The sequence below is a fragment of the Rhipicephalus sanguineus genome, chromosome 1, assembly GCF_013339695.2.
Source record: "Rhipicephalus sanguineus isolate Rsan-2018 chromosome 1, BIME_Rsan_1.4, whole genome shotgun sequence".
Taxonomy (NCBI): Eukaryota; Metazoa; Arthropoda; class Arachnida; order Ixodida; family Ixodidae; genus Rhipicephalus; species Rhipicephalus sanguineus.
This window is the reverse complement of record NC_051176.1, coordinates 101,290,117-101,317,072: the sequence shown is the minus strand read 5'-3', so window position 1 is coordinate 101,317,072 and position 26,956 is coordinate 101,290,117. Positions and strand designations below refer to the sequence as shown.

Genomic DNA, 26,956 nt, shown 5'->3' with positions numbered 1-26,956 from the left:
ATATAAATTGCTCTTACGAGTGATAAGCAGCGATGGCGAACTTTTCAAAGCTTACGCGTTTTGCGGCTATCAATTGTAAACTGGATTCTTTGTATTTCTTGGGCACTACTTTCGTCACGCACGCGTTTTACGAGCATGTGAAATTACTGCCGATGCTGACCTTGACAAACACTCGGGAGTTTACCACGAGCTCTTAATGTTACACATTCCACAGCATTTAAAGACTTGGAGCTGCTCATTCTTCTGCAGATCTCCAGTACCTTGGCTCTGTAATTTGGCTATTTCTGCACTGAATATTCCTATGCAAACACTGTAAAAATCCACAGATAAGAAAAACAGGAAGCCACTCTCCTCGGGTACTGGGCACAAGTACATGAACATTTATTCATCATATGTTGGGCACAGTTGCTTCAACAGTATCGCCAATGCACGAGAACGTACCTTCTTCTCGCCTTGAACGCTTCCCGATTGCTTTCTCTTTCGGGTCGGTCTTTCTCGTGGTGTCTTCTTTGTCAAATACGACGCCAAGTTAGGCAGGATTGTAGGCACAGCGTCCTATCGTAGGCAAGGTTTCCCACGTGGTGTGCGTACTTCGTTCCCTTCGATTATATATGCACGTAGTACCGTAGCACATACTTCGGCTCAAATGAATTTGACACACGGCAGATGTGTCGTCCAGTGCCTTGTCCGCTCGATGCAAATTCCTTCCCAGGGCTTCCTCATTGCTTCCTCAGGGCTGTATCCTTCGGAACGCCTAACAAAGACGGTTTCGTGCTGCCCTTCACGTGGACGTAACCTGTCCGACAGCCTGGCGCAAAACAGTGGTTTTGCCGCCTCGGAAGCATTTTAACCTCGTGAGACGGTCACTGCTTGTCAGGCCACATCGCTGTTCGCAGAAGAACCTAGCAGATTGAGGATGCAAAGCGCGAAGAGTTCTCAAAAAAACAAAACTCGCACGGACCGACCGCCACTCCAAACAGCCAGCAACTGCCCCAGCGCCAACGCTCACCACATTTGATGCGACGGTGGCGCCGCGCCGCGGAGGCGCGCCGAAGCACGTTTTTGTGACATTGGCGGCGTCACCGCAATGCATAGCGCCGGCCGGCGAGTGAGCCCACTACCCTATTCTAGCTCACTTTACCTCAGTCTTCGCACCACAAATGCGTATATTGTCAAGACGAAAGCCTCAGATGCTTCATCAAACGCGAAAATTCACCGGCGGCCCACGTAGGCGTCTCCCGTCGTCGGCGTCAGCACAAGTGATGCAAAAAATCATCACATGATGACGTCATCATGACGTCACAAATTAACAAAATTTTTGACGTCTCATGGTGACGCCATCACATGACATCCTTGCTTGGTCAAAGGTGGACCGATCCTGGAGGCAGTGCAAAACCACGTGAGGTGCAGAAAGCTTTCAGAGGGTGGCGAGGCAGGATCAACACATCGACTGAGAAGAAAAAGATGGCTTTTGCCTTCGAGTCGTCCTAAGTGAATGCATAAGGGGCCCTGTGAGTTTTTTTATTGCGATTGCACTTCACACGCATTTTTGCCGTCGGCGTCGCCGCCATATTCCGTGTAAAGTCCTTCTCCTAACATTGCCCCGCGCGTCGTATGTTTCATGTGCGAGCGAAAGCGCGCGTGTGCTGCCGACGAACTCAGCTCAAGCAGAGATGAAACGAGCCGGCCGTCTCCGTCGCGCGGAGGGCGCATGTAGATAGGAGCCGGAGGCGGGGTCGGCGTGCCTCCGGCGGGAGATGCGTACTATGACCGACCGGGCACGGTCTCCCTTGGTAGCGCGTGTATCTTTAGAGGGGATCAGCAGACGGCTCACATCTGTGTGCTTGTGCTCTCATTGCGAAGATTGCGTTGAAGCCATAGACAGTACGATAGTCACTTCGCTCGCTGTAGCGGCTGCGTTTCCTAAAGGAGTGAGCTGACAGCCTATATAACATTCCTTATAACATTTCGTGTAACATTCCAATTAACACTTGACCTTTTTTGGCATTTCGGTGTGAACGCTCTATCAGAATAAGTTATCCAGAGGCCTTTCACTTGCCTAAAATACAGAATGCTTTTTAGAATGCTTTTTTCTCTTGAGGTATACCGCGTATTTTTTTTTTAAACTAATGGAAAACAGCCAATACGATCCTCATCCCCAAGCCTGGTAAACTGCCCAACATAGAGAACCTCAGGCCGATCTCGCTCACTTCGTGCGTGGGAAAGTTCCTCGAGCACGTTCTCATGAACAGGTGGCAGCGTTACCTAGAAGAGTCGGAACTTTACTCAAATTCCATCATCGGGTTTCGGAACAAGCTCGGGACGCAAGACGCCATGATCTTACTGAAGAACGAGATGATCGACGATATGACGGGCACCAAGGACAACAAAGCCATACTCGGGCTGGACCTGCAGAGCGCCTTCGATAAAGTGAGGACACTCGGCTATCCTGGCCCAAGTATCCAGGCTAAACATGGGCAGGAGAACATACGAGTACATCAAAGACTTCCTGACGGAACGGACCACCCAAATCCGCGCGGGAGACCTGCAGCTCGAAGAGAAGAAGCTGGGCAGCGTCGGAACCCCGCAGGGTTCGGTGATCTCCCCGTTATTCTTCAACCTCGTGATGATCGGGGTGGCCAACCGGCTAGAGTAAAGGGAGTCCGGCACACCATCTACGCCGACGACGTTACGCTTTGGGTACCGGGAAGAAGCGACGGACACATCGAGACAACGCTGCAAGCAGCTGGCGGTCAACGCCATCGAGGAGCAGCTAGACGAGTCTGGACTCGTCTGCTCTCCGGCCAAGTCAGAGCTGCTGGTGATTCCACCGAAAGGAGCGGGCAGGAAAGAAAGAATATGGAAGTCAAGTACGAGCGTCCCAAGATCACGATCAAGACGGCCGGAGGACAAGTAATACCGGTGGTCGAGAAGATTCGAGTGCTCGGGCTGCTCATCGAGCAAAACCGAGTCAACGGTGAAACGGTGACAAGCTCGCGGGCAAAGCGGCCGCGGCAATGAGACTCATCATTCAAGAGGGTGTCCAACAGAAGCGGGAATGAAGGAGGAGAGCTGACTAGGCTCGTTCAATCCTTTGCAGTTAGCCACATAACACGTGGCGGCCTTCCACAACTGGAGGCCGAGTGAACGTAACAAGATAGACGCCCATACGCAAGGTGTATAAGGCGGCACTCGGTCTCCTCGGGAGCACGAGCACCGAAAATTCATGGCCTGGGAGTCCACAACACGCTGGACGAAATAGCCGAGGCACAGAGAACGGCGCAACTCGAGCGTCTCTCTGAAACGAGAACCGGAAGACAGATACTGCGGGTCCTTGGCCTCGAGCAGAGGGAAGGCAAGCAGCAGAACGACGTATACCTATACCGGATAGCATCAACAGAAAACTCAGGGTCTGCCCGATCCCGAAGAACATGAAACCCCGAGCACAACAAGGAGCGGAGGTTGGCAAGGGCCAAGGCTCTCGTGGACCTCCCGCCAGAGAAGAAGGCGCCGTCTACGTGGACGCGGCAGAGTACCAAGGGAGCAGCGACGCATCGCGCGGTGGTCGTCGAAGAGAAACATTTATTGAAAAAAAAATGTGGTTCATTGCGGGTGGGGCCCTTCTTCCAAGGCTCCACTGGCTATAGCGGCTCGGCGGGCCTGACTTAGGGTTGCCAGTTGGCTTCCCAGAGTCCGTTCAGCGAGTCGCGCCTCCCACGACCACGTGTGTATTGGGTGCGTATGTCCTGTGTCGACTGTAGCCGGTCGCTCGGGACAGCGGTAGGTTATGTGTGTGAGTGTTGGAATATCTCCGCACCACGGGCATGCGTTGGGATATCTCTCTGGGTGCATGACGTGAAGCCTATGCAGATTCGGATAGGTATTGGTCTGCAGGCGGCGCCAGTCCCGCGCTTGGTGTCTGTCGAGGTCCTTGTGAGGAGGTGCCCCGATGCGGCGATCTAATCTTTGTTTGTCTAGGATGCCACGCCGTGTCACCCCATCATCTGTGTCCTCTTCAGTGGCGGGTCGTCCTGGGGCTCGGCCGCTGAGTACTCGAGCTGGCAATGAACTAGTTCATTGCCATCCTGGCCCGTATGGGCCGGACACCAGACTATCCCGTGATCAAAGAGGAGTTCGCTTCCCAGTAGCTGGATGGCCTTCGTTGGTAATATGCCCTTGAGGTACATTCGACAAGCTGCCTGCGAGTCTGAGACCACGTAGGCAGAGATACCTTGTTGGTCTGCCATTCGAATGGCGAGAGCGATAGCAGTTGCCTCGGCTGCCGCGGAGGATGAAGTAAGTATGGTCGCGGAGTTGGCAAGTTTGCCCCGGTTGACTACAGCGAGAGCGTAGGCGGGAGCTTGCCCTTGCTGCTTTGGGTAGGGACAAACGTCTGTATAGTAAACGTCAGGGTCCTTTAGTCGTTGGAGCTTCTGTACTCGAGCTTTGCGGCGTCCTTTATGGTGATATGGATGCATATTGCGGGGGATAGGCTGCGTCACGATGCGTTGTCTGAGATTTTGTGAGAGTAGGTCGGTGGCTTCTGAACAATATTGCGGTGAGATTGGAAATCCGAGTCTTTGTAAGAGAAATTTCCCCTGTGGTGTGCCGCAGAGCCTTTCTCGCTGGGAGATGAGTGTGGCAGCTGCCAACTCCTCGAAAGTATTGTGCACCCCCAGTGCTAGCAGGTGTTGAGTGCTTGTACTGGTAGGTAGTCCAAGGGCAGCTTTAGTCGCAGTCGAATTAATATGTCGGCTTGCTCCTGCTGTTTTGCGGGTTACCTGGAAAGGGAGGGCGTAGGTAAGCCGGCTCAAAACCAGTGCTTGCACAAGCCTCAGCGTGTCGTGTTCAGTCATGCTATTATTTCCTCTGGATATTCTTCTAATAAGTCCTGTCAGGCTTTTTATTGTATACCTCAGCTTATCCAGGGCTACCTTGACGCTCGTTGTTTCTTGAATGTACATGCCGAGTATCCGAAGGGTGTTAACTCTTCTGAGTGGGGATCCTCCCAAGTAAAATGTTAGCTCAGGTGCTCGTCGAGACCGGGACCTATATGGTCGTATATGAATGTATTCTGACTTTGCCGGTGCGCACCTCATCCCGGCTTTTTTAGGTAGTCTTCCACTATACTCAGGGCAGTTTGCAGAGTATCCTGGCGTTCACCGTAGGAACCCCGTGTGGTCCAAAGGGTGATATCGTCTGCATACATTGCAAAGCCAAGGCGGTTTCATGAGTCAGCGTTATGGCCAATCTGCGTAGCCCGACATTGAAAAGAAAGGGAGACAATACAGAACCTTGCGGTGTGCCTTGATTGGGCATACTTAAGGGGTTGGATTTTATAGGACCCATGGCGAGAGTTGCAGTGCGGTTGCGCAAAAAAGTTTCAACTATAGTTGTAAATGCGTTGGCCACATCCAATATCTTCCAATCCTTGCAGTATCGTTTCGTGAGAGATAGTGTCAAACGCTCTGTGCACATCCAATGCCAAGATTATGTTATCCAGACTGCCCGAGGGTGGATTCAATACTTCCTCCTTGAGTATGAGAAAAATGTCCTGTGCCGAGACACCTCTGCGGAAGCCGAACATCATATTGGGCATGAGCTGCTGTTTTCAACATGTAATTCAAGTCGCTGCAGTATGACTTTTCAAACAGCTTCCCCAGACACGAAGTCAAAGAAATAGGACGAAGGTTATTCAGTGTTTTGGGTTTACCTGGTTTGGGTATGAGGACTATATTGGCCTTTTTCCACGGGGCGGGTAGGTCTCCTTGTGGTGTCCAAATTTGGCTGTTAAAGTAGTCAGTGAGATCTTGTAATGTTCCTCTGTCTAGATTCCTGATCATAGCGTTGGTGACACCATCAGGTCCCGGGGCACTGTTTCTTTGGAAGCTTTGAGCGGCTGAATAAAGCTCCTCCACCGTGATTGGAGCGTCTAAGTTTGGATTGGGTGACCCCATGTATTGTCGCCCAGTTGCATTTCCCGCCGTCGAGGACCTGGCACTGCCGATATAGATTTTTGCAAGCTCCTCGAGAAGTTGGTCGGCGCTCCCGTTATATTCAGCGGCTAGTTTTGTTAATGTATTTGTCGTTTCGGTTCTCATGCTAGGAGGATCTATCATTGCACGCAAGATGGCCCACGTTTTTTTGGTTCCTAAGGGGCCCTTAATGAGTCGCAGAAAGTTCGCCAATTGTTTTGTGTGAGCACTGCAGCGTAGGTGTTGGCTTCATCAGTTAGCTGGGCGATTCGCTGCTTCAATTTGCGGTTAAACCTTTGGCGTTTCCACCGTTTAACAAGGCGCCGTCGGGCCTCCCACAGGTGTGCTAGGTGGTTGTCTACTGCCGGTCTGTCCACTGTGGCTTGGTACGTCTTTGTAAATTTAGCATGGATTTCAGTGATGTATTCTCCCCACTCTTGCGCTGTGGCTGGTTTGTGGAGTCTGTTCTCATGTGCATCACCCCAGCGGCCGTCTAAAGCGGGTGGCGTTGCATTGTATCTGTGTTATATAATGGTCACTTCCGAGGGTTTCCCCGAGGTTATTCCATTGCACCTGCCGCATGTTGTTTGTAAAGGCAAGGTCTGGGGTGGTGTCTCCTGTGACGCTATTTCCTAGTCTGGTTGGTACACCCGGAGGCGTAAGTAGCTCTAGATTCTAGTGTTGGGTTACTTCCAACAGCTTTGTTCCTTTCGGACGATCTACTCTATAGCCCCAGGTAGTGCTCCACGCGTTGAAGTCGCCCAGAAAAAATAAGCGATCATTGCCGGTTATGTTGGTATTGAGTGCATATAGCAGTCTGTCAAAGTCCGCCGAACGCGCCTGAGGTGGGCTGTATACATTGCAGATTACTACTTTGGGACGCCCCTTCTTTGCTGGCCATATAGTGAGCGTTTGTGAGGTAATTTCTGGGGTGGAGTGGATCGTATGTAACTGCCAAGTCCTTCTTCACCAGCAATGCCACTCTGGGATCTGCGCTGTCTGATAGTAGGCGATAGCCTGTGAGCGGTTTCGAGCCCTTGCCAGCTTCCTGTAAACAGATTACATCAGGTTGAATCAATGCTGCACGGACGTATTGTGTTAGAGAGGCGTGTTTGTTTTAAGAGAACGGCAGTTCCAAGACCACAACGTGAGATTCTCCTGCGACCGAAAGTTCTTAGCCATGATTAGGGAAATTGCTGCTGCAGGCAGGTCCTTCTGTATCTGATGTTACAACTACCTTCGCTCCTGGGCACCTGGAGTCGGTACTGGGCTTCCGTCTCCTCTTTAGGGCGCTCTGAAGGGTTTCATCTACATGGCGTTTAAGCTCTTGAAATTCTTGATAAAAAGCTGAAATTGTTGGCTTGTTTGCTGTTGTAAACTTACTTGTAATTGTTCTAGCAGTGTCTGTTGAAGTCCCTGCATCTGCTGGTGCGTGATAGGCTGTGCAGCTTGTTCATAAGAGAGATGGGGAGTAGCTGCCGGCTCTTTGCTCTCGCTAGACCGCAGAGTAGGTGTCAGTTGTCGCACTTGTGCTTGTGCAGGTTGCGTTGATTGTGGCTGTGTGTTGTCCGCCTGCCTGTGTTCTAAAAGCAGTTCTATTTTCTTCTCTAACAGGTCTATTTTCTGGGCGTAGCTGTTAAGTTGCGCTCCGAGTTGTTTGTTTTCGGTTACAACCTGCTGATACGCCTGGCTGTAAGTGGAGCGGCCGTGGAAGACGCGACGTCTGCCCACCTTACCTCTAGATCTGGAGTCTTCATCCCCTGCTGTTGCTGCTTGTTGTGCTTCTTGAGTGGAGTTGCCTGGCTAGGTTGCTGGGCTTCCTGGTTCGTCGTCTTGGTTGCCTGGGGTCGTTGTTTTGAGCGAGAGCGAGAGTAGATGGAGTCCGAGCGGGCTGTCCTCCGAGTTTGAGAGCTTCTTCTTCTTCTTCAGAGGAAAACCATCGCGGCGGAACTTCGGAAGCTTGCGAAGGTAGTTGCTTCTCACTTCTTTCGCTGGTTCGGTTGCGCAGTTGCACTGGCTTAAGCCTCTTAGAGCACGCAGGATCCCCGGTAAGATGCTTCCCCGCAAGAGGCACAAATCAGTTGGCAAGGATGTCCGGTGGTGGGGTTGCGTGTGCCACAGAGTCTACAGATGGGTTTGTCAGGTTGCGGGCAAACGTCTGCACGGTGTCCCTTTTCCCTGCAGACCTTGCAAACTTGCAAGGTAGCTCTAAATGGGTGGCAAATCAGTTCTCCTCCGTAAAAATAGACAGTTCGAGGAAGCTTGTCCCCATAGAAAGTGAGGGCCGCGCTCTTAGTGTTGCCTATCATTCTGGCTTGCACAAGTTCGACGCCTTGTGTGCGTATGCGAAGATGTGTCATTAGAGTTTCCATAGACGTGTTGGGTTGAATGCCATGCACCACTCCACGGAGTGCCTCTTCTCCCGTAGCCACATAGGCGCGCACCGGGTGCGGTTTGCCATTGATGGCAAGTTGTTGGAGCTTCCGAACGAGTTCAGCCACTTCGGAGTACTTAGTGGATAATATGGCAATATTAGAGCCGCGGTTGATACGCAGTATGAAAGTCTCATCCGTGAACTGGTTGTCGCAGGCTTCGATAATTGCTCTAGCGAGTGCAGGAGCAGTAATCGCTTTCAACGGCAGGCCTTGGTGCGGTCGTATGACAATTTTATAATCTTTAGGCAATGGAGGGAGTTTCTGTCCTCGCGATCCCATCTTTTGACTGTTAACCATTTGCTTTTGCTGGGCCTGAAGCGCGGCAAGATTGCGGCGTTCCTGGGCTTGTTTCTTGCGTTGGCGAAGCGTTTGGCTAAGCTGCCAGTCCGCTCCATCGGCGTCGTGAGGATCGGATGATTTATCACTCACCAAGGCGTTGTCGTTGGCGTTCGTAAGGTCCATCGGTGTGTTAGCGCCGTTTTCTGCACGGGCGTCGGTTGTTTCAGTCACCGCGTCTCCATCCACGTTGTCGTCCATGCCTTGGCCCAGCTGGAGACGCTCCGAGCTGTAGCGTCTCTTCACCTGCCCGGCTGTCGCTGAACAGGCGTTAGGGTTGGCAGCCATCAGCTGTGGTCGGGGCGGTTGTGGTGGCAATTTCACGATGTCTTCGTCCAGGTCTTCGGATTCACTATCGTTAGACTCCTGAAACTTCCCGATTCTACTGAGCAACTTTCCGGACGTTTCATGAGATATCCGCCGAAAAAAAGATTCATACTACAGAGCGTGAAGTCAGGACATCTTGCCTACCCCGCGCCCCCTAGCGTTTCCCTCGTCGGAGCATCGACGGGTGCAACGAAGACCGCAGCGAGCGTCCGGACTCGAGAAGCGCACAGTGCGGATGAGGTCGCCATCGCCTTGGCCGTCTCCGACCCCGAATGCACTACAGTGCTGTGTGACTCTAGAACGGCAGTGAAGAACTACGCCAAAGGTAGGGTATGTAGTGAGGCCGCGCGCATACTGCGCAAGGTCGAAGACATCGGACGCAGAAGTGCTGCGGTGATCAAGTGTTTCCGGCACACGTGGGCAGTGATGTGTCGGAACGCTGGAACGCGAAACCACAACGAGACGGCCAATGTGGCCACGCGAGGACTAACCAACCGCGCAGCTGCAAACACGGCCGACATCGGAGTGTTGGTCGCGGTACAGTGCTAAGGACAGGATGACCACCTTCAACGAAATAGCCAAATGGTACAGACTGAACAGGCAGACTATGCCGCCACCTCAACCGGGGCTTACCCGGAATCTTTAAAAGGCGCAAAAAAAAAAAAAAAAAACACGACAGGTAGGAAGGAGACAGGACGTCCTGTCTCCTTCCTACCTGTCCGTTGTGGTTTTTTTCGCGCCTTTTAAGATGAACTTCAACCAACTCGCCCAACTGTCCCTGCTTACCCAGAAGGAGGCAGTGTTATACAGACAATTACAGACGGGGTCCCTGCTCACCCCGGTGCTAGCTAAGTACGTATGTCCGAGTGTGTACGCCAGTGACGTGTGTAGACTGTGCGTGAAGGAGAGAGCTACCGCGGCTCACATTCTTTGGGACTGTAGCGTAAATCCGAGAGAAGCCAGTGAGAACACGACGATCCCGCCGCAGCTACAGGCTGCAACGAGGATCTACGACCAAGACACACAACTCAAGGCCGTCCGGCAGGTCTCGGCAGCTCTAGAGAGACAGCGACCGAGCGAAACCGAGAAGGGGGGCGGCGCCCCAGGAAGGGGGCCGCGGTAGTGATGCAGAACTATCGATGGTACTATCGATAGCTGAGTCACTATCGAACTATCGATGGTGAAAAATACTATCGATAGCGCTATCGACAGTAAAAAATTCGATGGTACTATCGATAGTATAAAATCAACAGCGCGGACTCACTGCCGAATAACCTTGGTTCCCTGCGCGCGTGGTACATAGCGGAGCCGGAGGAGCAGGCTGAAGGGCAAGAAAGTTGACATGCTTGTGTTCTTCACCAGAGTGCTTTGCTGACATATGATTATAAAGTCAAACTGTTCAGCTGTAGCGGAAAGGAAGCCTTTACATTTGGTGGGACTGCGCGGCTTCAAATTGATATTGCATTTTATGATTTCAAAATAAAAAAATATCAAGAAGGTAATTGAAAGGTGTAACTGGTTGCTTTTGGATACGAATTTATTGATGGATATATACCGCCATTTTCACTGCGGAAATAATTAATTTCTCTGCCAAAAATTGCTCATAAATTAAGCGAAGCTGGTAGTAGGCTATCGCAAATATTGTCACGTGGTCGTGACGTCGACGAAGACAGCAGTCGGCGTTTGCAGGATGAAACTGTTTATTTGGCCGAACTTGTGGCCGGAAAATGAGAACTAGCACTACAGCAATACACGCTGTACAATGATAGCGGCGAACAGGGGCGTCGTCCGTCGATCAACTGACAAGCGATCAAGCGCGTCGGCTTTTATACAGGCGCTATCGAACTTTCCAGCAATATCGCTGGTGGCGGCGTAATCTCTAGACAAAGCTGGAACGTTCGCGTGCGGGGCGCAATCTTAACAAAACGATCTACTACAGACGCGAAGCTTCTCGAACACTACTTCGCGGACAGCGTCGAGCGTTGATAACCGTCACTGCCGGTCAAACCCGAATACATCAAAACAAGACAAGAAGTGGGCGTGGCAATATTTTGGCAATGTTGCCGGCCAGCAACCGCATCATTATTCACACCTCTATCGATAGCATTGTCACGTGGTTGTGACGGTGAAGAATGCTGCCGCAAGACTGGAAAATACGGAGCTCTTTATTTGGGCGAACTTGTGCCAAAAAAAAAATCAAAATTCAAAAGACAAGCGATACATGCTGCGCACTGATGGCGGCGGGAGCAGTCGTCAGCCGCTGAGTAATCTGATCATCGGTGGAACGCGTCGTCCTTTATACATCAGTCATCAAACTTTCCAGCGTTATCGCTGGTGCTCGCGCAAGCTCTCGAATAAACTTGACTATTCGCGTCCGGCGCGTAATCTTAACAGAATGAGCTCAAACAATTATGAAGCTTCTCAAACATTACGGCGCGGTCTGCATCAAACGTTGCTAACAGTCTTTGTAGGGTGAAACCCGAATACGTCAAAACAAAGCAATAAACACGCGTGGTAGTAATATCGCTATAGTAATATTAACGATGGTACTACCGATTGCACTATCGATAGTTTGTTTACACTATCGATAGTTAAAAAAATACTATCGATACTATCGATAGTCAATTTACCGATAGTTCTGCATCACTAGGCCGCGGCCTCTCGGACCCGCGGGAGTAGAACGGGAGCAAGGCCTCGAAGAGCACAATGCACGAGGCTGACGTAATGGCCGCGTCGCGATGAAAGCTCGTCCTCCCTGCGTGGAGGGAGCCTCATCATCTCTGCAGGCATTTCATAAGTTGTTCTCTCTCTCTCCTTGACCACCGATTCCTAAATAATAGTTAATCCATACCATATAAGTCCTTTACCTCAGCTTTCATAATTGTAGCCGATGAGTGGTTGCCGTCACCGCTTGATCGATTGCACATGGAATTGTTCAAGCGTCTTGTTCAGTTTAGAGACCACAATCGATTAGTTGCACTCGCGAATATAGCTCATTACAAAATGCGCGTTTAACATATCTGCGGTGCGCGGACGCGCACAGGCAAGGAAGAAAAGACAAACACAGCGGGCGTGCCACATGCAATACCACATCAGATGCACAAAGTAAAGCATCTTAGCACGTTATCACCATCCTTCAAATTTTGTTACACCACAGGGGCGCGGAACTGGCCCAAGTCCCCTCGATCAAACTGTAGCACTAATATGGACTCCCGCGCATGAGGGCCTTGCCGGAAACGAGGCGGCTCATGCCAGTGACCGAGGATTTACAGCCCGGGCACAAGCATCCGATGATGTCGCAACTCGCTACGGAGAAGCGCCGTTTACAGCGCGGGATTGGCATACTTCATTCCGTGACATTTGCACACAGTGGCGTACCAACTTGTTCACGAGTGTGGTGTGTGTGTGTGTGTGGGGGGGGGGGGCTTTCGAAGCACACACGCAGATTTCATATATATATATAGTATATATATATATAGTATATATATATATATATATATATAGATATATATATATATATATATACAGACGCCAGCGACATGATAAAAAGGACAATGCATTTTACATGCCATGCCCGAGAACAAGCAGCATACACATCCGCAGCAGTAGTTTTTAGAGAACTTTTCGATGGGCGAGTTGGTCTACGTTCATATTTGCTTTTAAGGCACGAAGGAGCACAATCACAAGAAAGGACACGGGAGGCGCTCAGTCCCGTGTCATTTGTTGTGAATGTCTTCCTTCGCGCCTTAAAAGCAAATATAAGCAGTATTGCAGCCACGACTGTTTATACGTTAACTATTCAGCATTTCAAAAAATGATAAATACATGGAGAGCGGCGCAGGAAAAGACTAGCACAGGAGATGAGGCAACAAGTGAACTTGACCGTGTGGCGTCCTCTCTCGTCCTGGTATTTTGATGCGCCGCTTTCCTAGAATTTATCCATGCACCAACCAGCCCAGCAACACATTTTAAAGAAGTGACTGTAAGAATCATTATTGATGAGCATATGTTCCTTGTGTCGCTCCAATTTGTACATTTCGTAGTTCAATTGGTGACATTTCTTTTCTATCAATAAGTTGTTACCGTTAATTGTGTTCAGTAACAGAGCTAGTAAAAAATGCAGCAAAGGTTTTCCCCAATTAGTACTGACATACTTTACTTACCAGTCTAGAGGTTTGCCTGTATACATTTTGTTTTGTTGGTTTTTAGTCCAGCTAGTGATTCTGCCATGTTATAATTATTGTTAATATATTCAGTAATATTATCAATAGCCAACTTTGTGTTTTCTGGGAACATTGTCATTGTATATGAATTAACCTGAATAGTGCACCGTTATTTAGAAAAAGGCCAATGAAAAAGGTATGTACGGCGCACTTCATATTGCATACACTACGCGCTTGAAAAGGCGCCACTTGGTAATATTTTTATTGGTGGTCATTGCTCGAACGAGCAAAGCGAAATATTTATTTTGTAAAAACGTGCCTTGTACAGAAGCGTGCCGACTGATAGGGTACAGAAAAGAATTTTTTAGTACAATACCAATTGTTTTACAGAGTTTACTCTTCATCCTCGTTACGTGTTTATCACATATCATGTGTTCGTCAAGGTAGATTTATACCAGTTTGGGTCTGTTAACCTTGTTACTAGCTCCGAACCTTAATTCATCAGAAAAGATAAGTCGCGCCATCTGCATAGATTACAAATTTAGCTTTGCTATCAGTGTTTGGGATATGGTAAATAGAGAGTGTAAACAGAAGAGGCCACAAAGCGCTTCCCTGTGAGGTACTGCCATCTGAGAATTCACCTGCAAATATTACAATCTGAGTTCCACGTTGTAGATAGGATGAGGTTCAAAAACTTGCTATGCCTCCGGTACCATAAAATTCCAACATTCTTAACAAAACGTTGTGGTTGATGAAGTGACAGCTTTGGAGAAGTCTAAAATTAGGCCGTGTGCCACTTTGTGACATTGAGTTTTGTAATGCAACCTCATGAGCAAGAAGAGCAAGCTTCGTCGATATGATTTTACGGAAAAAGCATTGAGTGGGAAGTATAAGATTATGAAGGTCAACGAATGGTACCTTCGGCGTCACACTTTGACCTTTTATTTCTGAGAGCGGGGGCAAGGAGGGCAAGTGTGCCCTTGCCACTCTTCCTCTCAGTAAATATGGCTATGCAAGCGGCAGAACCTGACACTTGTATTGACTATCTGAACCGGTATAACAACAAATATTTCCGTTCTTTTTTTTCCTGTCTCGTATAAGCCAATTGCTGTTAATGATCGGTCGAAGTCTTCTGCGTCATGCCCATAGCGCCTGTTCGTAACGCGATGCAACGGAAGGAGCTAAAACGTCCCATCTCGCAATGACTCCCCGCGTATTGTTAGGTAGAAGATCAAGGTACTAAATTATTTCTGATACTGCCTTTCCTCGCCATTACTTCTTCGCTCTTGGTTATTCATTGTTGGTCGGCGCTAAAATAGCTTGCCTGTTACGCAACGTCACCAAACCGCGAAACTTACGATGTCAGAATTACGAGTACGCACTAAACCGCGCATTACTGTTAATACGTCGAACAAAACTATTTGTTTCGTCTTGTTCCGAACGAAAGAGAAGATGGCATCGCGACGATGGTTTAGCAGAGGCTATTCGTAGCAGGCATGGATCTATTTGCGCATAATAAATAATGTCAGGGCTTGTATAACGTCGTTCAACCGTTCGTGCGCGTATACGGCATCGTTCTGTAAACTCTTCTTTGTTGAGGATGCGTTTTTTTATCGCCCTAATCCAAGCTACTAAGGTTGTTGCAAGCTACAGTATGATCAGCCAGGCGAATAAGATTAATTCGGAAACACAGGCGGAATCTTCATACACCACCGTTCCGCGTCAGCTCTGCCCAAGTAATACTCAGCGCATCTGCGCGCTCATTGACTCACTTCAGCCAAGGGGATAGGGCAGGCAGTGCTGTACGTTTTCGAAGAAAAAGCAGAGGCATTTCCTGTGAACTGCAGTAACATTAATTGACTGAAATCTTCATAAATGCTGCAGGTTCCTGCCCTAGCTTGCGTCGGCGGTGATGCAAATTTGATTGCATGTAGAAGGGAATAAACACAGGACGGTAGACTCTGACGCCTGAGAGCCCCCGCTCAGCTGTAGCCTCCTCCACAATGCAAGAGCGCAAGGTATCAAAGCGCTTCATAGACGACTCATACCGCATAGAACCTACGGTGCGTCGTGGTGAGGCACGGAAGTCGATCTTCACTGCAGAGCTGGGGATACATCTAAATTTCATCATCTAATTTCGTGACAGTTGTGTCGAACGAAAACTTCGCCATAGTTGTTGGTTTGCACTGCGCTGCCGGCAGTGAACGCTCAGAAAAGTGGCGGGGCTCAGCCCCCCCCCCCCGACTTTTGGGAGTGGGGGGGGGGGGGGCAGCGCCCCGCTTGCCCCCCGGTAGATACGCCTATGTTTGCACACACTACCGATGAGAACGTTGAAACCTTTCCGCCACTCATTCGCAAATCTCCGTGCAGGTGCGAAATTATTTTGGCGACAGCTGCACTCGCGCCTTTCCTACCCCTTACCTCCAACACCGCATTTATCCCTCCAGTTACCCTTCTCCCTCTTGTACATTCTGCGCCTCTCTACAACAGACTTAAATCACATCATGTGACACTGCCCTAACAACGCTCTTCCCCTTTTCTGACACGCTTAATTTCTAGTGAGAAGCAGTGGGAGTATGGTGGCTAGTGGGAGGCTGCCTTGCTTAGCTCGAGACCCGACAATCAGGAGGCCATTCTGGAATGGACTGAGAGGGCAGAAGAGGCCTACTTCAAGTAGTTCCTCTCCCCCACCCTCTGTCCCATTGCCCCTTTCCTTTAATCAGGGAAAAATAAAGTTTTCATTCATTCATTCATTCATTCATTCATTCATTCATTCATTCATTCATTCGCGCCTCCATCGAACGCTGCGGGCCGTCCGCGGGAGGCAAGGCGAAAATACGTGCCGTGCGCAGCGCGAGCGGAAGGAGCGCGAGGAGAATCGAGGAGGAAAACGCGCGAGCGGGCGAGAGTGTTGCTATTTTCCTAGATTAAGGGGTATTATGTGAAGTTTTTGAGAGGAAGCTAAATAAAATATGTAATTGGCGGGCAAATCAAGCATCGGTAAATGAGATTGAATTAAGATGATGATGCTGTTATAACGAGTTAACGGGTAGCCAACGTTAGCAAACGTTAACCATCTCTTCGCCATATTTCGCCAACAGTAGTCATTAGAGTCTTTTAGCAAGTTACGGAAATGCGGTACGCAAATACGGTAAGGCAGTACGGTAGCGTCCCTCCTTTCCCGCTGGTTGTGCTTTGGCCGCTCAACGACCGGGAAAGGAGGAGCGGTACCGTACGGCCTTACCGTATTTGCGTACCGTATTTCCGTAACTTGCTAAAAGACTCTATTACTAGAGTTACTGTATATGCTACCTTTGGGTAGCAGAGTTGCGCATAGGTCGTCCGCCGCGGTGGTATAGCGGTTACGCTCACTGATCTGTTACGGTGCTCGGCTGCTGACCCGAAGGTCGCGGGTTCGATCCCGCGGCGGTCGCATTTCGATGGAGGCGAAATGGTAGAGGCCCGTGTACTTAGATTTAGGTGCACGTTAAAGAACACCAGAAGGTCGAAATTTCCGGAGCCCTCCACTACGGCGTCTCTCATAATCATATCGTGGTTTTAGGACGTAAAACCCCAGACATTATTATTAGTTGCGCATAGGTCTGGCTAGCAACCATGGCTATGTCGCGAAGACTCACTCCGTTTTTGCAGGCGACATGCCTACCGGGTCACCGGTCGACATGTTTGGCTTGTCGAAGACCGGTGATTTACTTTAATGTGAATGACTAGTGTCAATCCAGTTCGCTTCAGCGGCGCCATCGAGAAATACAAAACCTGGCCCCAGCGTCAGCTTCTCCGCAACGCGTGGTTGCTAGCGGCGTTTGGAAGACAGATGCGAACTCTGCTACCTAAAGGAAGCGTATGCAGTAACTCTAGTCATTACTACCCGACAGACCAGTGCTCCAGGGGCGTAGCCAAGGGGGGGGTTGGGGGGGTTCAAACCCCCCCCGAAAGTTTTCAATTTTGCTTGCGTATATAGGCACGCACACATACATACACACGCACGATCATACATAAAGTATGGTTGAACCCCCCCCCGAAAAAAATTTCTGGCTACGCCCCTGCAGTGCTCCTAGTATGCGAGTGAATACGGTAGTGCATGACAGTGCTCGCTCATCACCGCTCGTTCATGTAGACTGTATTAACCAGTGCTGAGAGTATGCGAGCAAATACGGTATGGATGAGGACAAAGTTCGGATATGTTTTGTTCTCGCACATAAAATGAGGAGGGTCACAGGAAAGGTGTCAGGCAAAGCTGACGATGGCGCGCACAGCCAACCGGCGCTGTCGACATCTTGAGAGGTATTTACGCACGACGTCGCGCATTTAGGTGCGAGAAAAGGAATTATATATATATATATATATATATATATATATATATATATATATATATATATATATATATATATATATATACAGGGTGTTTCAAGAAATGTGTCCAACCTTCTCAAAAAATTAGGAAAATGCGATATTTGCTCGGGGCTTTCAGAATTGCTTTTTTCTGTAGCGGCAGGAATCTTAAGGTAGTTAAAGACATCATTTAGGACAGTAATTAAGAAAGTTACGTTAATTAACTTTTAATTAGTGGAGTTAGGTGATTGTGTCAAATTGGGGAATTGAAGTTCTTCATGCGAGGAACCCATCCGAGCTTTGAGATTTCGAAAAAGCCTCCTCTAGTAATTGTTGTGGCGTAATGAAATTCAACGAAATGCAACGGCATTCAACGGCGAAAGCCATCGAATTCGGTTGAATTTCATTACTTCGTCATTATTACTAGAGGCCGCTTTTGCGAAATCTCATTGTTGGGATGAGTTTCTGGCACGAAGAACTTCAATTCCCCAATTTGACACAGTCACCTAACTCCACTAATTAAAAAGTTAATTAATTTAACTTTCTTAATTACTGTCTCAAGTCATGCCTCTAACCATCTTAAGATGCCTAGCGCAACAGAAAAAGTCATTCACTCATTTTGGAGGTCTCAGAAGAATATGGCAGTTGCGTTCTTCAGTGTTTCTGTTTAGGTTTCGCCATTGAATTTGGTTGAATTTCATTACTGCGTAATTAATACTAGATGCCACTTTTTCGAAATCTCAAAGTTGGGTGGGTTTCTGACGTGAAGAACTTCAATTCTCCCATTTCATCACAACCACCTAAATCCACTTTCGCACCGTGAAAGCTAGAAAAAAAAAAAGAACCTTAATATTCCATACATGTTGCATACTTGACACTGTCTTCTGGGGAGTAAATGACGATTGCGAGTGATCGGAGGCACAGTTAATTTTGAGTACATTCAGAGGACCGACGTGGGGATATACAGGGCTAGAAAATTATTCATTCGTCTTGAAATGACTATATTTTCAAGATTAAAATTCGTAAAGATGGTTTGTGCTGGAGCCGATGTACATTTCGACAAGTGGACTTGTATTATTCAAGGCTGCAACTGCTTTCCTTAGCGATTGTGTGTATATGCTTCGTACCCTTTCCCCCAACCCAAACAGAGGAGGAAAAGAGGGCAAACTGCGCAACCCCCGATTGGGCAGTTGCCCTTTCCCCCTCCTTTGCTTGGTCACAATATTCGTTGCCCTCAAAAAACGAAGTTAAATACCATCCTTATGAGGTTTTATTTTCCCTTACCTGTCGAAGGACTTTCGAGGAAGAAAACCACAAACGTGGTAAACTGCACAAAATACACGTATTTCAGGAATTTATTGCTGCAGACAGGTTGAACTAGGGATAATAAAGCTTGGTACAAATTGGCTTTGATATGTACGCTTTCTTTTAAAATAATTTTCGTGGTTTTTTTGCGCTCGGGTCTTCAAAATTGTGCTGAAACGCGGTTTACCAAAAAAAGCCGAAGTTTGAAAATGTTTTCTCAAAAAGGCCATTTAACATTTTTTTTTAAATCTCTCTGAAGTCAAGGACGTTTTCTAACATTCTGCGCAAAACAACAACAACAATAAAAAAAAACGTTGCATTATTTTGGTTGTTATGATAACAAGCCACATGTGGACAGAGTCAGCCTAGCGGCCGCGCCATCAGTTATGTGTTGAAAATCGGATACAAGTATTCAAAATAATTGTACACGACATAATCACGAAACAGCTGCTCTAAAACAACAAATGCCAGACCAGGTTACATGATGCTGTAAGCTTTGTCTAGCTATCAGCCGCTTGGCAAACCCGCAGCGCGGCCGCTTGAGGCTGCAGGCGCTCACATTACATGAGTGCCGCTTCGACTGCGGGCGAGCTCCGCTTGCGCTGAAAACTACGCAGAGAGTAATAATGAGATAAAGAATGCATCACTGTGAAATGTAAACGCTGTTAGTTGCCAACAAGGCCCATATACAACGAAAACTCTGCCGGAAATTTTGCAGTGAGCGCGTCCAGTTGGGCGCGCATGTGTTGTTTCCTCTCTTCTGATGGTCTTACAAACAAATACTTAGGTCCACTCTATCAGCAGCATATGACACAAAAGCAAGCCTGTGAGATCTAAAGAAGCTGTCCTACGTGCATATTCTGCGGCTTCGGGCATAACAGCAGGGGAAAAAAAAATACATGCGTGCTGTACTGAAGGCGCTCACTGCAAAATTGTTGTTTTGGAGCAGCTGCTTTTTGATTATGTCACGTATTATTCTGAACAACTTGTATTCAGTTTTGAGCACATAACTGGATGGCGCGGCCGCTAGTCTGACTTGTCACATGTGACGCGTCATACTTTTCACAACCAAAATAATGCAACGTTTTTTTTTTTTACGCATAATGGTAGAAAACGCCCTGACTTCAATCAGAGAGATGATTAAAAAATTAAAAATGACCTTTTTGAGAAACTATTTCAAATTTTGGCGTTTTTGGTACACCACATAAGTTTCAGCACAATTTTGAAGTAAGACGGTGCGCGGGAAAACCGCGAAAATAAATTTTAAAAACTAAAGCGTAGATATCAAGTCAATATGTACCGAGTTTTTAATATCCTCAGTTTAACTTGTCTGCAGCAATAAATTCATGAATACAGGTATTCTGTTCAGTTTGCCAAGTTTGTGATTTTTTCCCCCTCAAAAATCCTTCGACAGGTAAGGGGAAATAATGAACTAATAAGATTGTATTTCACTTGTTCTTTGAGGGGAATAAACATTGTGACCAAGAAGTGCACCTTTTCTTTCGCTAGGTGCGCTAAAAATTCAGGAAATTGCAAAATTGGCGGAAAAGTTCTTTTTTTTGCGGCTAAAATTTATATATTTTTTTCACGCGAAGAAAAAGTTTTTTCCCTCAAAACTAACTTCGAAACCATTGTTCTGGGTCTAATACGTGCGCCTACAGTAAATTTCATCAAAATCGGGAATGGTTACCTCGTGTTCGTTTTTTAGCTGGACACACCCTATAACGAGATATTACTATCTTGATAGACTTGAACAGTGATATGTCATCACCCCGACAGCAGCTATAGGGTATAGGACATTACGATGTTTATGGACTTAAAAACTGATGTGGCATCACCTCGGCAGCATGTTATAGACTTGGAAAACTCTGAGACAAAGCTCTACAGGATATAGGAGATAATAACATCTTGACAGACTTGAAAACACAAAAAAATAGTGTGACGTACCCCAGGAAATAGAGCAACCACCATTTGGTCGCGTCGTCATAGAGTGCGTCGGCATATTTTTGAACACTGGCTCGAGATAGCAGGGAAACCCTGCATACCGAAATTGGTATGGCGTGACAAGCCTGTGTGACGAACATAAATGACAGGTAGTAACATAAGAATCATGACATGCACGTCATGTACGGCATGACTTCTATGCCACACTCATCGTGCGCTCGCGGCCGTTTCATTCACTGCATACCATAAATTGCTATACCGTGACGTGCCTGCATGACGAAAATAAATGTCAGGTCCTAATATGAAAATCATAAAATGCTTGTCACTTACGACATTATTTAAATGACATTATTGTCCCCGTCCGCTTCCGGCCGTTTTGTTAATGCATATATACCAAAATTGGTATGGCATTACATGAGTGCGTGACGGACATAAATGACAGGCCATGAACTGTATGTACCAGAATATACGTTCCATTAGCATGGTATCTACTAGAACATGCATGCATGACAAAAATTCGATAGTGAACTACATGTCACAGCACGAACGCCTTCATTTGCCTCAAAGACAAACAATTCGATGTATGCAGCCCCTTGCTCATTCTGGTAGAATTGACCCAACTCTCCACGAAGCCTCTTGCTGACTGCTTCGCATTACATCGATTCCCACAGTGCGTGGGAACGGCCGAATTTTCGAAAACTTCCTCTCTCACACCGAAATGCCTAAATCCTCCGCTCCAGCGCGGCGCAGCCAGAGAACGCGCTAAGCACCAACAAAAGGCTCACCAACACATGGTGCACACTAAACAAGTTTTATGGTCAACGTGGGATAACAGAGCAGCCAGGTTCTTCTCGGGTAGGTGTACGGAAGAAAGCGCAGCTGCACATCAATGAAAAAAAGAGCTGAATTGGGAATCACTGTCGTCTCGTCTAAAGCTTCTGTATGAAATATTGCATCACAAAACTGGAATTGAAAACCGAATGTACTTAAAGCCGACAAACTATATATCTGCACGCGCTGATCACCTGTGTAAATTTACGGAATAACGGGCCAGAACGAACCAGTATATGCCAATTCTTTTTTGTTGTTAAAACTATCGTCCTGTGAAATCGACTGTCATGGGAGCAGGTGTGCAGTGTTAACGAAGATGATGTTTCTGTTCTTTTTAAGTTTGTAGACCACTTTAACACTTTCAGGCTAATCGAGAAGTCTGAATAATTAAATGATGGCGTTGAATTTCACCTAAAGCAGTTGCTCAAAGTAGTCCCCCAAAGCTTCACGACCACCTCTCCGAAACAGGAAGATACGCACAACCAAATCCCAAACAAATACAGCGCAGAAATCTCACTTCGAGTAGTATGAATGACATTACAAAGCGGTTAGAAACGCGTTGATGTAATACAGTGGATGCGGCCAGCACAAATTACGGTACGGCGTCCGTTTTTAGGTGCATCGTCCGGCATCTCCATCGCGTTGTCTGCAGACAACGTGCCACGTAATATCCCCGAAGAAACTCGCTGCACAGTTCACACTACCTTTAGCGTACGTGATGTCACATCTTGCGTTGCGTCAGGCCCTGTGAAGTCAATTTATACTAGCTGTGCTGGTCCAACAAACAAAAAGCGACAACATCAAACCACAGCTAACTAATCAAACTCTAGTCCGTGTCCGTGCTTGTGCCCATAGAGTTTCCTACAATAATTTTAGGAAACTCTATCAGAGAATATCTACCACTTTAGAGAACGGAAACTGTACCTTTGACTGTAGTACGGAAATAAGGGTAGCGGCGGCGTACTGAACTGCAATAGAGCGAGGCGAGATGGCGCTGCAAGTACTATCATCATCATTAGAAAAACGCGTTTTTGCGGTTGGTTCGCCCTGGTCGCGCTACTGCACTTTTTGTTCCCTGTGGTATTTTGTTCTTTGTCGTTGCTAAATCGCTGCTCGCGTGTGTAATATTTATCGCCAGGTGACCAAACTGGCCTCGACTGGCAAAAACAACGTCAATCAAGTAAGGTTTGCATCGTTTATTGTGAGTGCCCAAGCTGGTACAAGCAATGTATACAGTCAGGTCCAAGCAAAACAAGTCACTCATACACGTCGAAAGCTTTCAACCCGTACGTGTGTAATCAGTCTGAAAGCTGACAAATATGTGCATATAACTGAACACCGATATCGCTGAAAGAACGTTGCTCTCGTTGTGTAGCAGCGTCCGAGTTTTAACAGCATAGCTTTAGGACAGGGGTCTTATCCTTCCGTTAGTTATGCGGCGCTTGCCAGGTTGTGTTGATCTTTGAGTGCATGGTGTGGAGTCGGAAACGAAACGTGCGCTACGCCGACAGATAGTTGGCGCAGTGAGAGCAATGTAGTTTTGATTAATCTTTTACGTAAACAATCGCGGATGCGTACAGTTCTGCATCCTTCTCGCTCTGCGATGTCACCTTGAATGCGTTACAAATAAAGAATATCGCGTTGTGTCTACAGGGCAGGCACGAATTTCTCGGCTAAATTCTCGGCCGTGAAGCCATACCATAGGTATTACGTATTCAGGTAATAGGTGGAAGAAAATATTTCAGGCTCGTTTTGTTCATCGATATAGTTCAGTTACACAGTTTTCTACAGCTAGAATTTCTTGGCGCTAGTAGTAATCGGACTGCTGAGTATGCAGCATAGATGAATGCTAAAGAAACAGAGATATAAGGCGAGTGCTTACAGATTCTAGAAGCACAATTCTAAGAAAATAAGCTTTAGGCATGCAGTGTACATCTTTGTTGGTGTTCGCACAGAACGCTAAACAACTGCTCAGCCGTAAGCACAATCTCTGTATCACATAGACATGTCGATAGAACTTGAGCACTCTATTGCAAGCAGACTCACGAAATCAAGCTGTGGGGCATGATGTGAACCTGTGCCAATGCTGGATAAATAAAGGTCATATATATATTGCATACTTGTTATTGTGTTATTTACTTTTTCAATATATTTGGGCTTGGGAGCTCAAGTATGTATTCTCCCTGCTACTTTTAGAAGCTCCGGCTTGAAATACTGCCACATGCGCACCTTTCTTTCTATGTTTTGTTATTGGCCAATTGCACGTGTAGTCACTGCATTGCGCAAACCGTGCCAGAATGTCTGGGAACATTCCAGATTATTTTAGGATCTTCTGTTAGGCTGGAGCGTGCAACTGCAAACAGCTCAGTTTATTGTCGAACTAACGCAGCCACCAGTGATAATGCTCAAATGTTCGATGCCGCAGGTATAAATGCCGACGCGCCTTGCCACAAGTTTATCGACGGCCGACGCCTGTTCGCCGCTATCAGTGTGCAGTGTGTATTGCTGTAGTTTGACTTTTCGTTTCCCGGCCACAAGTTCGGCCGAATAAAAAGTTTCATCTTGGACACACCGACTGCTGCTTTCGTCGACGTCACAACCCCGTGACAATACGTAAAATCTTGTAGTGTGGCTGTGGATAAGTCCAAGTTCATGTATGTTTTGAATTAACTCTTCGATTTCCTAGGTTTTTTTTCGTGACAGTAGTTCACAGACTTTCACTTGATAGTGGTAGGTGCTACAACTGTGACATGTTAATTTAATCAAACAGCAGAAGTAGGTGTGTTCAAACAAATTTGGGACATTTCTCTGATATGTAAAAAAGAAAACACTACCATACTCACTGAACACAATCTCACTCATCACGACAACGTAAACGTGCTTGGTGAAGCTGTACTGGAAGAAGTGCTCGTCACACTTATAATTTGTTTATTAGCTGTAAATAATTTGAAGGAGCCCATTGAACATATGTGCAAAGGCTAATGTAATTGAGCACAGCCTTCTAAAGCTTTGTCGTATCTTTTTGTAAACTTCTATGATCTAAACACAGTGAATTAAGGCAAAACAGTTTTGAGCATAGTTTGTAAACTGTCTCATAATGCACAACTAACTGTTCCATTTATTATGTTGCGCGGTGGCTGCATTTTCGATGGAGGCGAAAATGTTTGAGGCCCGTGTACTTAGATCCCAGGTGGTCGAAATTTCCTGAGCCCTCCACTACGGCGTCCCTCATAATCATATCGTCGTTTTGGGACGTTAAACCCCAGATATTATTAGATGTTGGAACAACTGTTGATTCCCCTCACTGCCGTGATGTTCGTTTTGTAATGTGATTTATAATTTTAAAAAAACTGACCCTACGTTTCGAGACTCGTTTGGTCTCTTAGTTTTTTTTAAATTAAGAAGACTGAATTAAGATTGAATGTGGCTGGAGAGTCTTTCTATTCTTATAATCTTGCCCAGCCAGACAGACTTCTATATATATTTACCCTTAAATTTATAATTTCTGATGATTCACATGCAAACCATGATATGATTATGAGTCATACAGTAGTGGGCAACTCTAGATTGATTCTAACTGACTGTAGTTTAACAAACGCAGTTGTAGCCTTGAAGAAGACAAGACTGCTTGTCGAAACATTTGCTCCAGCGACACCTCTTGTTCACAAATTTTCGTCTCTTCAAGCTTCCGTCTTTCCCTGAACTTCAGACGCAGATCTAAGCACACGAGTGTCTTTGCATTTCGCCCCCAATGAAACGTGACCACCGTGGCTGGGTATAAAACCTGCGTCGTTGAGCTCAGCAGTGCCAGGTAACGTAACTAATGCATGGAGCTAGTGCTCAATTTCAACGCTATTGCGGTGTAGATTGCATGACACAGTAGACAGCTAATACTTGTAGACGATTGTAGGCACAGCTCCATGAGATGCCTGGTAAACCATTCACAAATACAGCATCGCAAGCGTGAGGTTCAAGATGACCTGTTGTAGCAGCAGACGTTCACATGTTTCGCCGCACTTGCAGAGTGGACATTCGGGGGTAGTCACCTTGTCGTTGCCTGGCAATCCTGGAAAAACAAGTAATGACATCACCAGATATTGATAAGCATAATCAATGAAATATTAAATTTTGCAAAAGTAAACATATGAACATAGTGAACAAAAACAGCGGTTTGTTATACATATATGTAAACGTACCTCATAATGCATGTTGTATCACTCGGGCTAGCTTCTTTACAAGGCGTATCACGTAACAGGTGCCTTGCTCATTTCACACCGCTGTTTCCTTGTCAGGCCAGGAGGCTACAGCAGAAAAAAAAATATTTCTGATTATAGTGACGGTTTTTTGTCACACAAAAGTGAAAGTACACTCATAATTATGTGAAGCTTTTGTTACACTAAATGTGTAGTAAAGGTAACCTAAACTAACAGCAGGAGAAATGAGACCTCTAAACCTGGCTTCTTTTTTTTCAAATGCGATCCGGCAAACTATAACTCATATGTTTTTTGCACTGATATACGGGCTAGTTACGAGGATACATGCGAGGCGTTGGTGATGCAATTGCCTCCCTTTATTTATTGCAGTGGCCTGGTTAATGTTAACCGAACGATAAAACTCAGCAACCCGCTCCCACGTGAAGTCACGCCGCAAGGAACGCACGTTTTCTCAACGACAGAGTATGACGTTGAAAAATTGAATATTGCAGTGCGTCGCCTCCGTGTGACACCCACACAAAGCCATTGGTTAAAAAAAGTGAAGCAATGGGTTTTTACTCACCGGTCCGTATATTCTCGGGCTTGAAACGAGTGTCATCCGGTGAAAGCTTCAACGGTCCCTTCGTTTCCCTGAAGTCAGCTGAATGCACTTCGCGAAGAGATTTTAACGAGTCAAAACGAACAGAACAAAAGCGAGTGTGTCGGCCGGCAGTGGCTCGAAACATTTACAGCGAAACGAAACAGCGCGAGACCCATCCCAATGCACCGCGAACCGTTACCTGTCGTTGCGCCGCGGTATATTTTGAAATGAAGATAATGATGCCGATAGGTTGCTGACAACTACGAGTATGTTGGAGCAAAAACTATTACAAAAAATTGATTACGTGGTACCTGGCAAGGCAAGGCCACTTCGTATAAACAACAATGTGTTTATTGAAGTGTAACAGTAATTTGAAGTTTGGGCCCGACGAGGGCGCCCCTACATAAAAAAGTCAAATAGCGCGAATGGCGGCCACCACAACGTCGCCATGTTATCCTAACACATAGGATAGTAGATCCACTCCCGGTGTTTGAAG

The 26,956-nt window shown here is 47.0% G+C and overlaps 1 pseudogene; it reads left to right on the top strand.

The window, feature by feature from the left end:
• The first annotated feature begins 2,244 nt into the window (after nucleotides 1-2,244).
• Nucleotides 2,245-10,196, top strand: LOC119377037 (uncharacterized; annotated as a pseudogene).
• The last annotated feature ends 16,760 nt before the right edge of the window (nucleotides 10,197-26,956 follow it).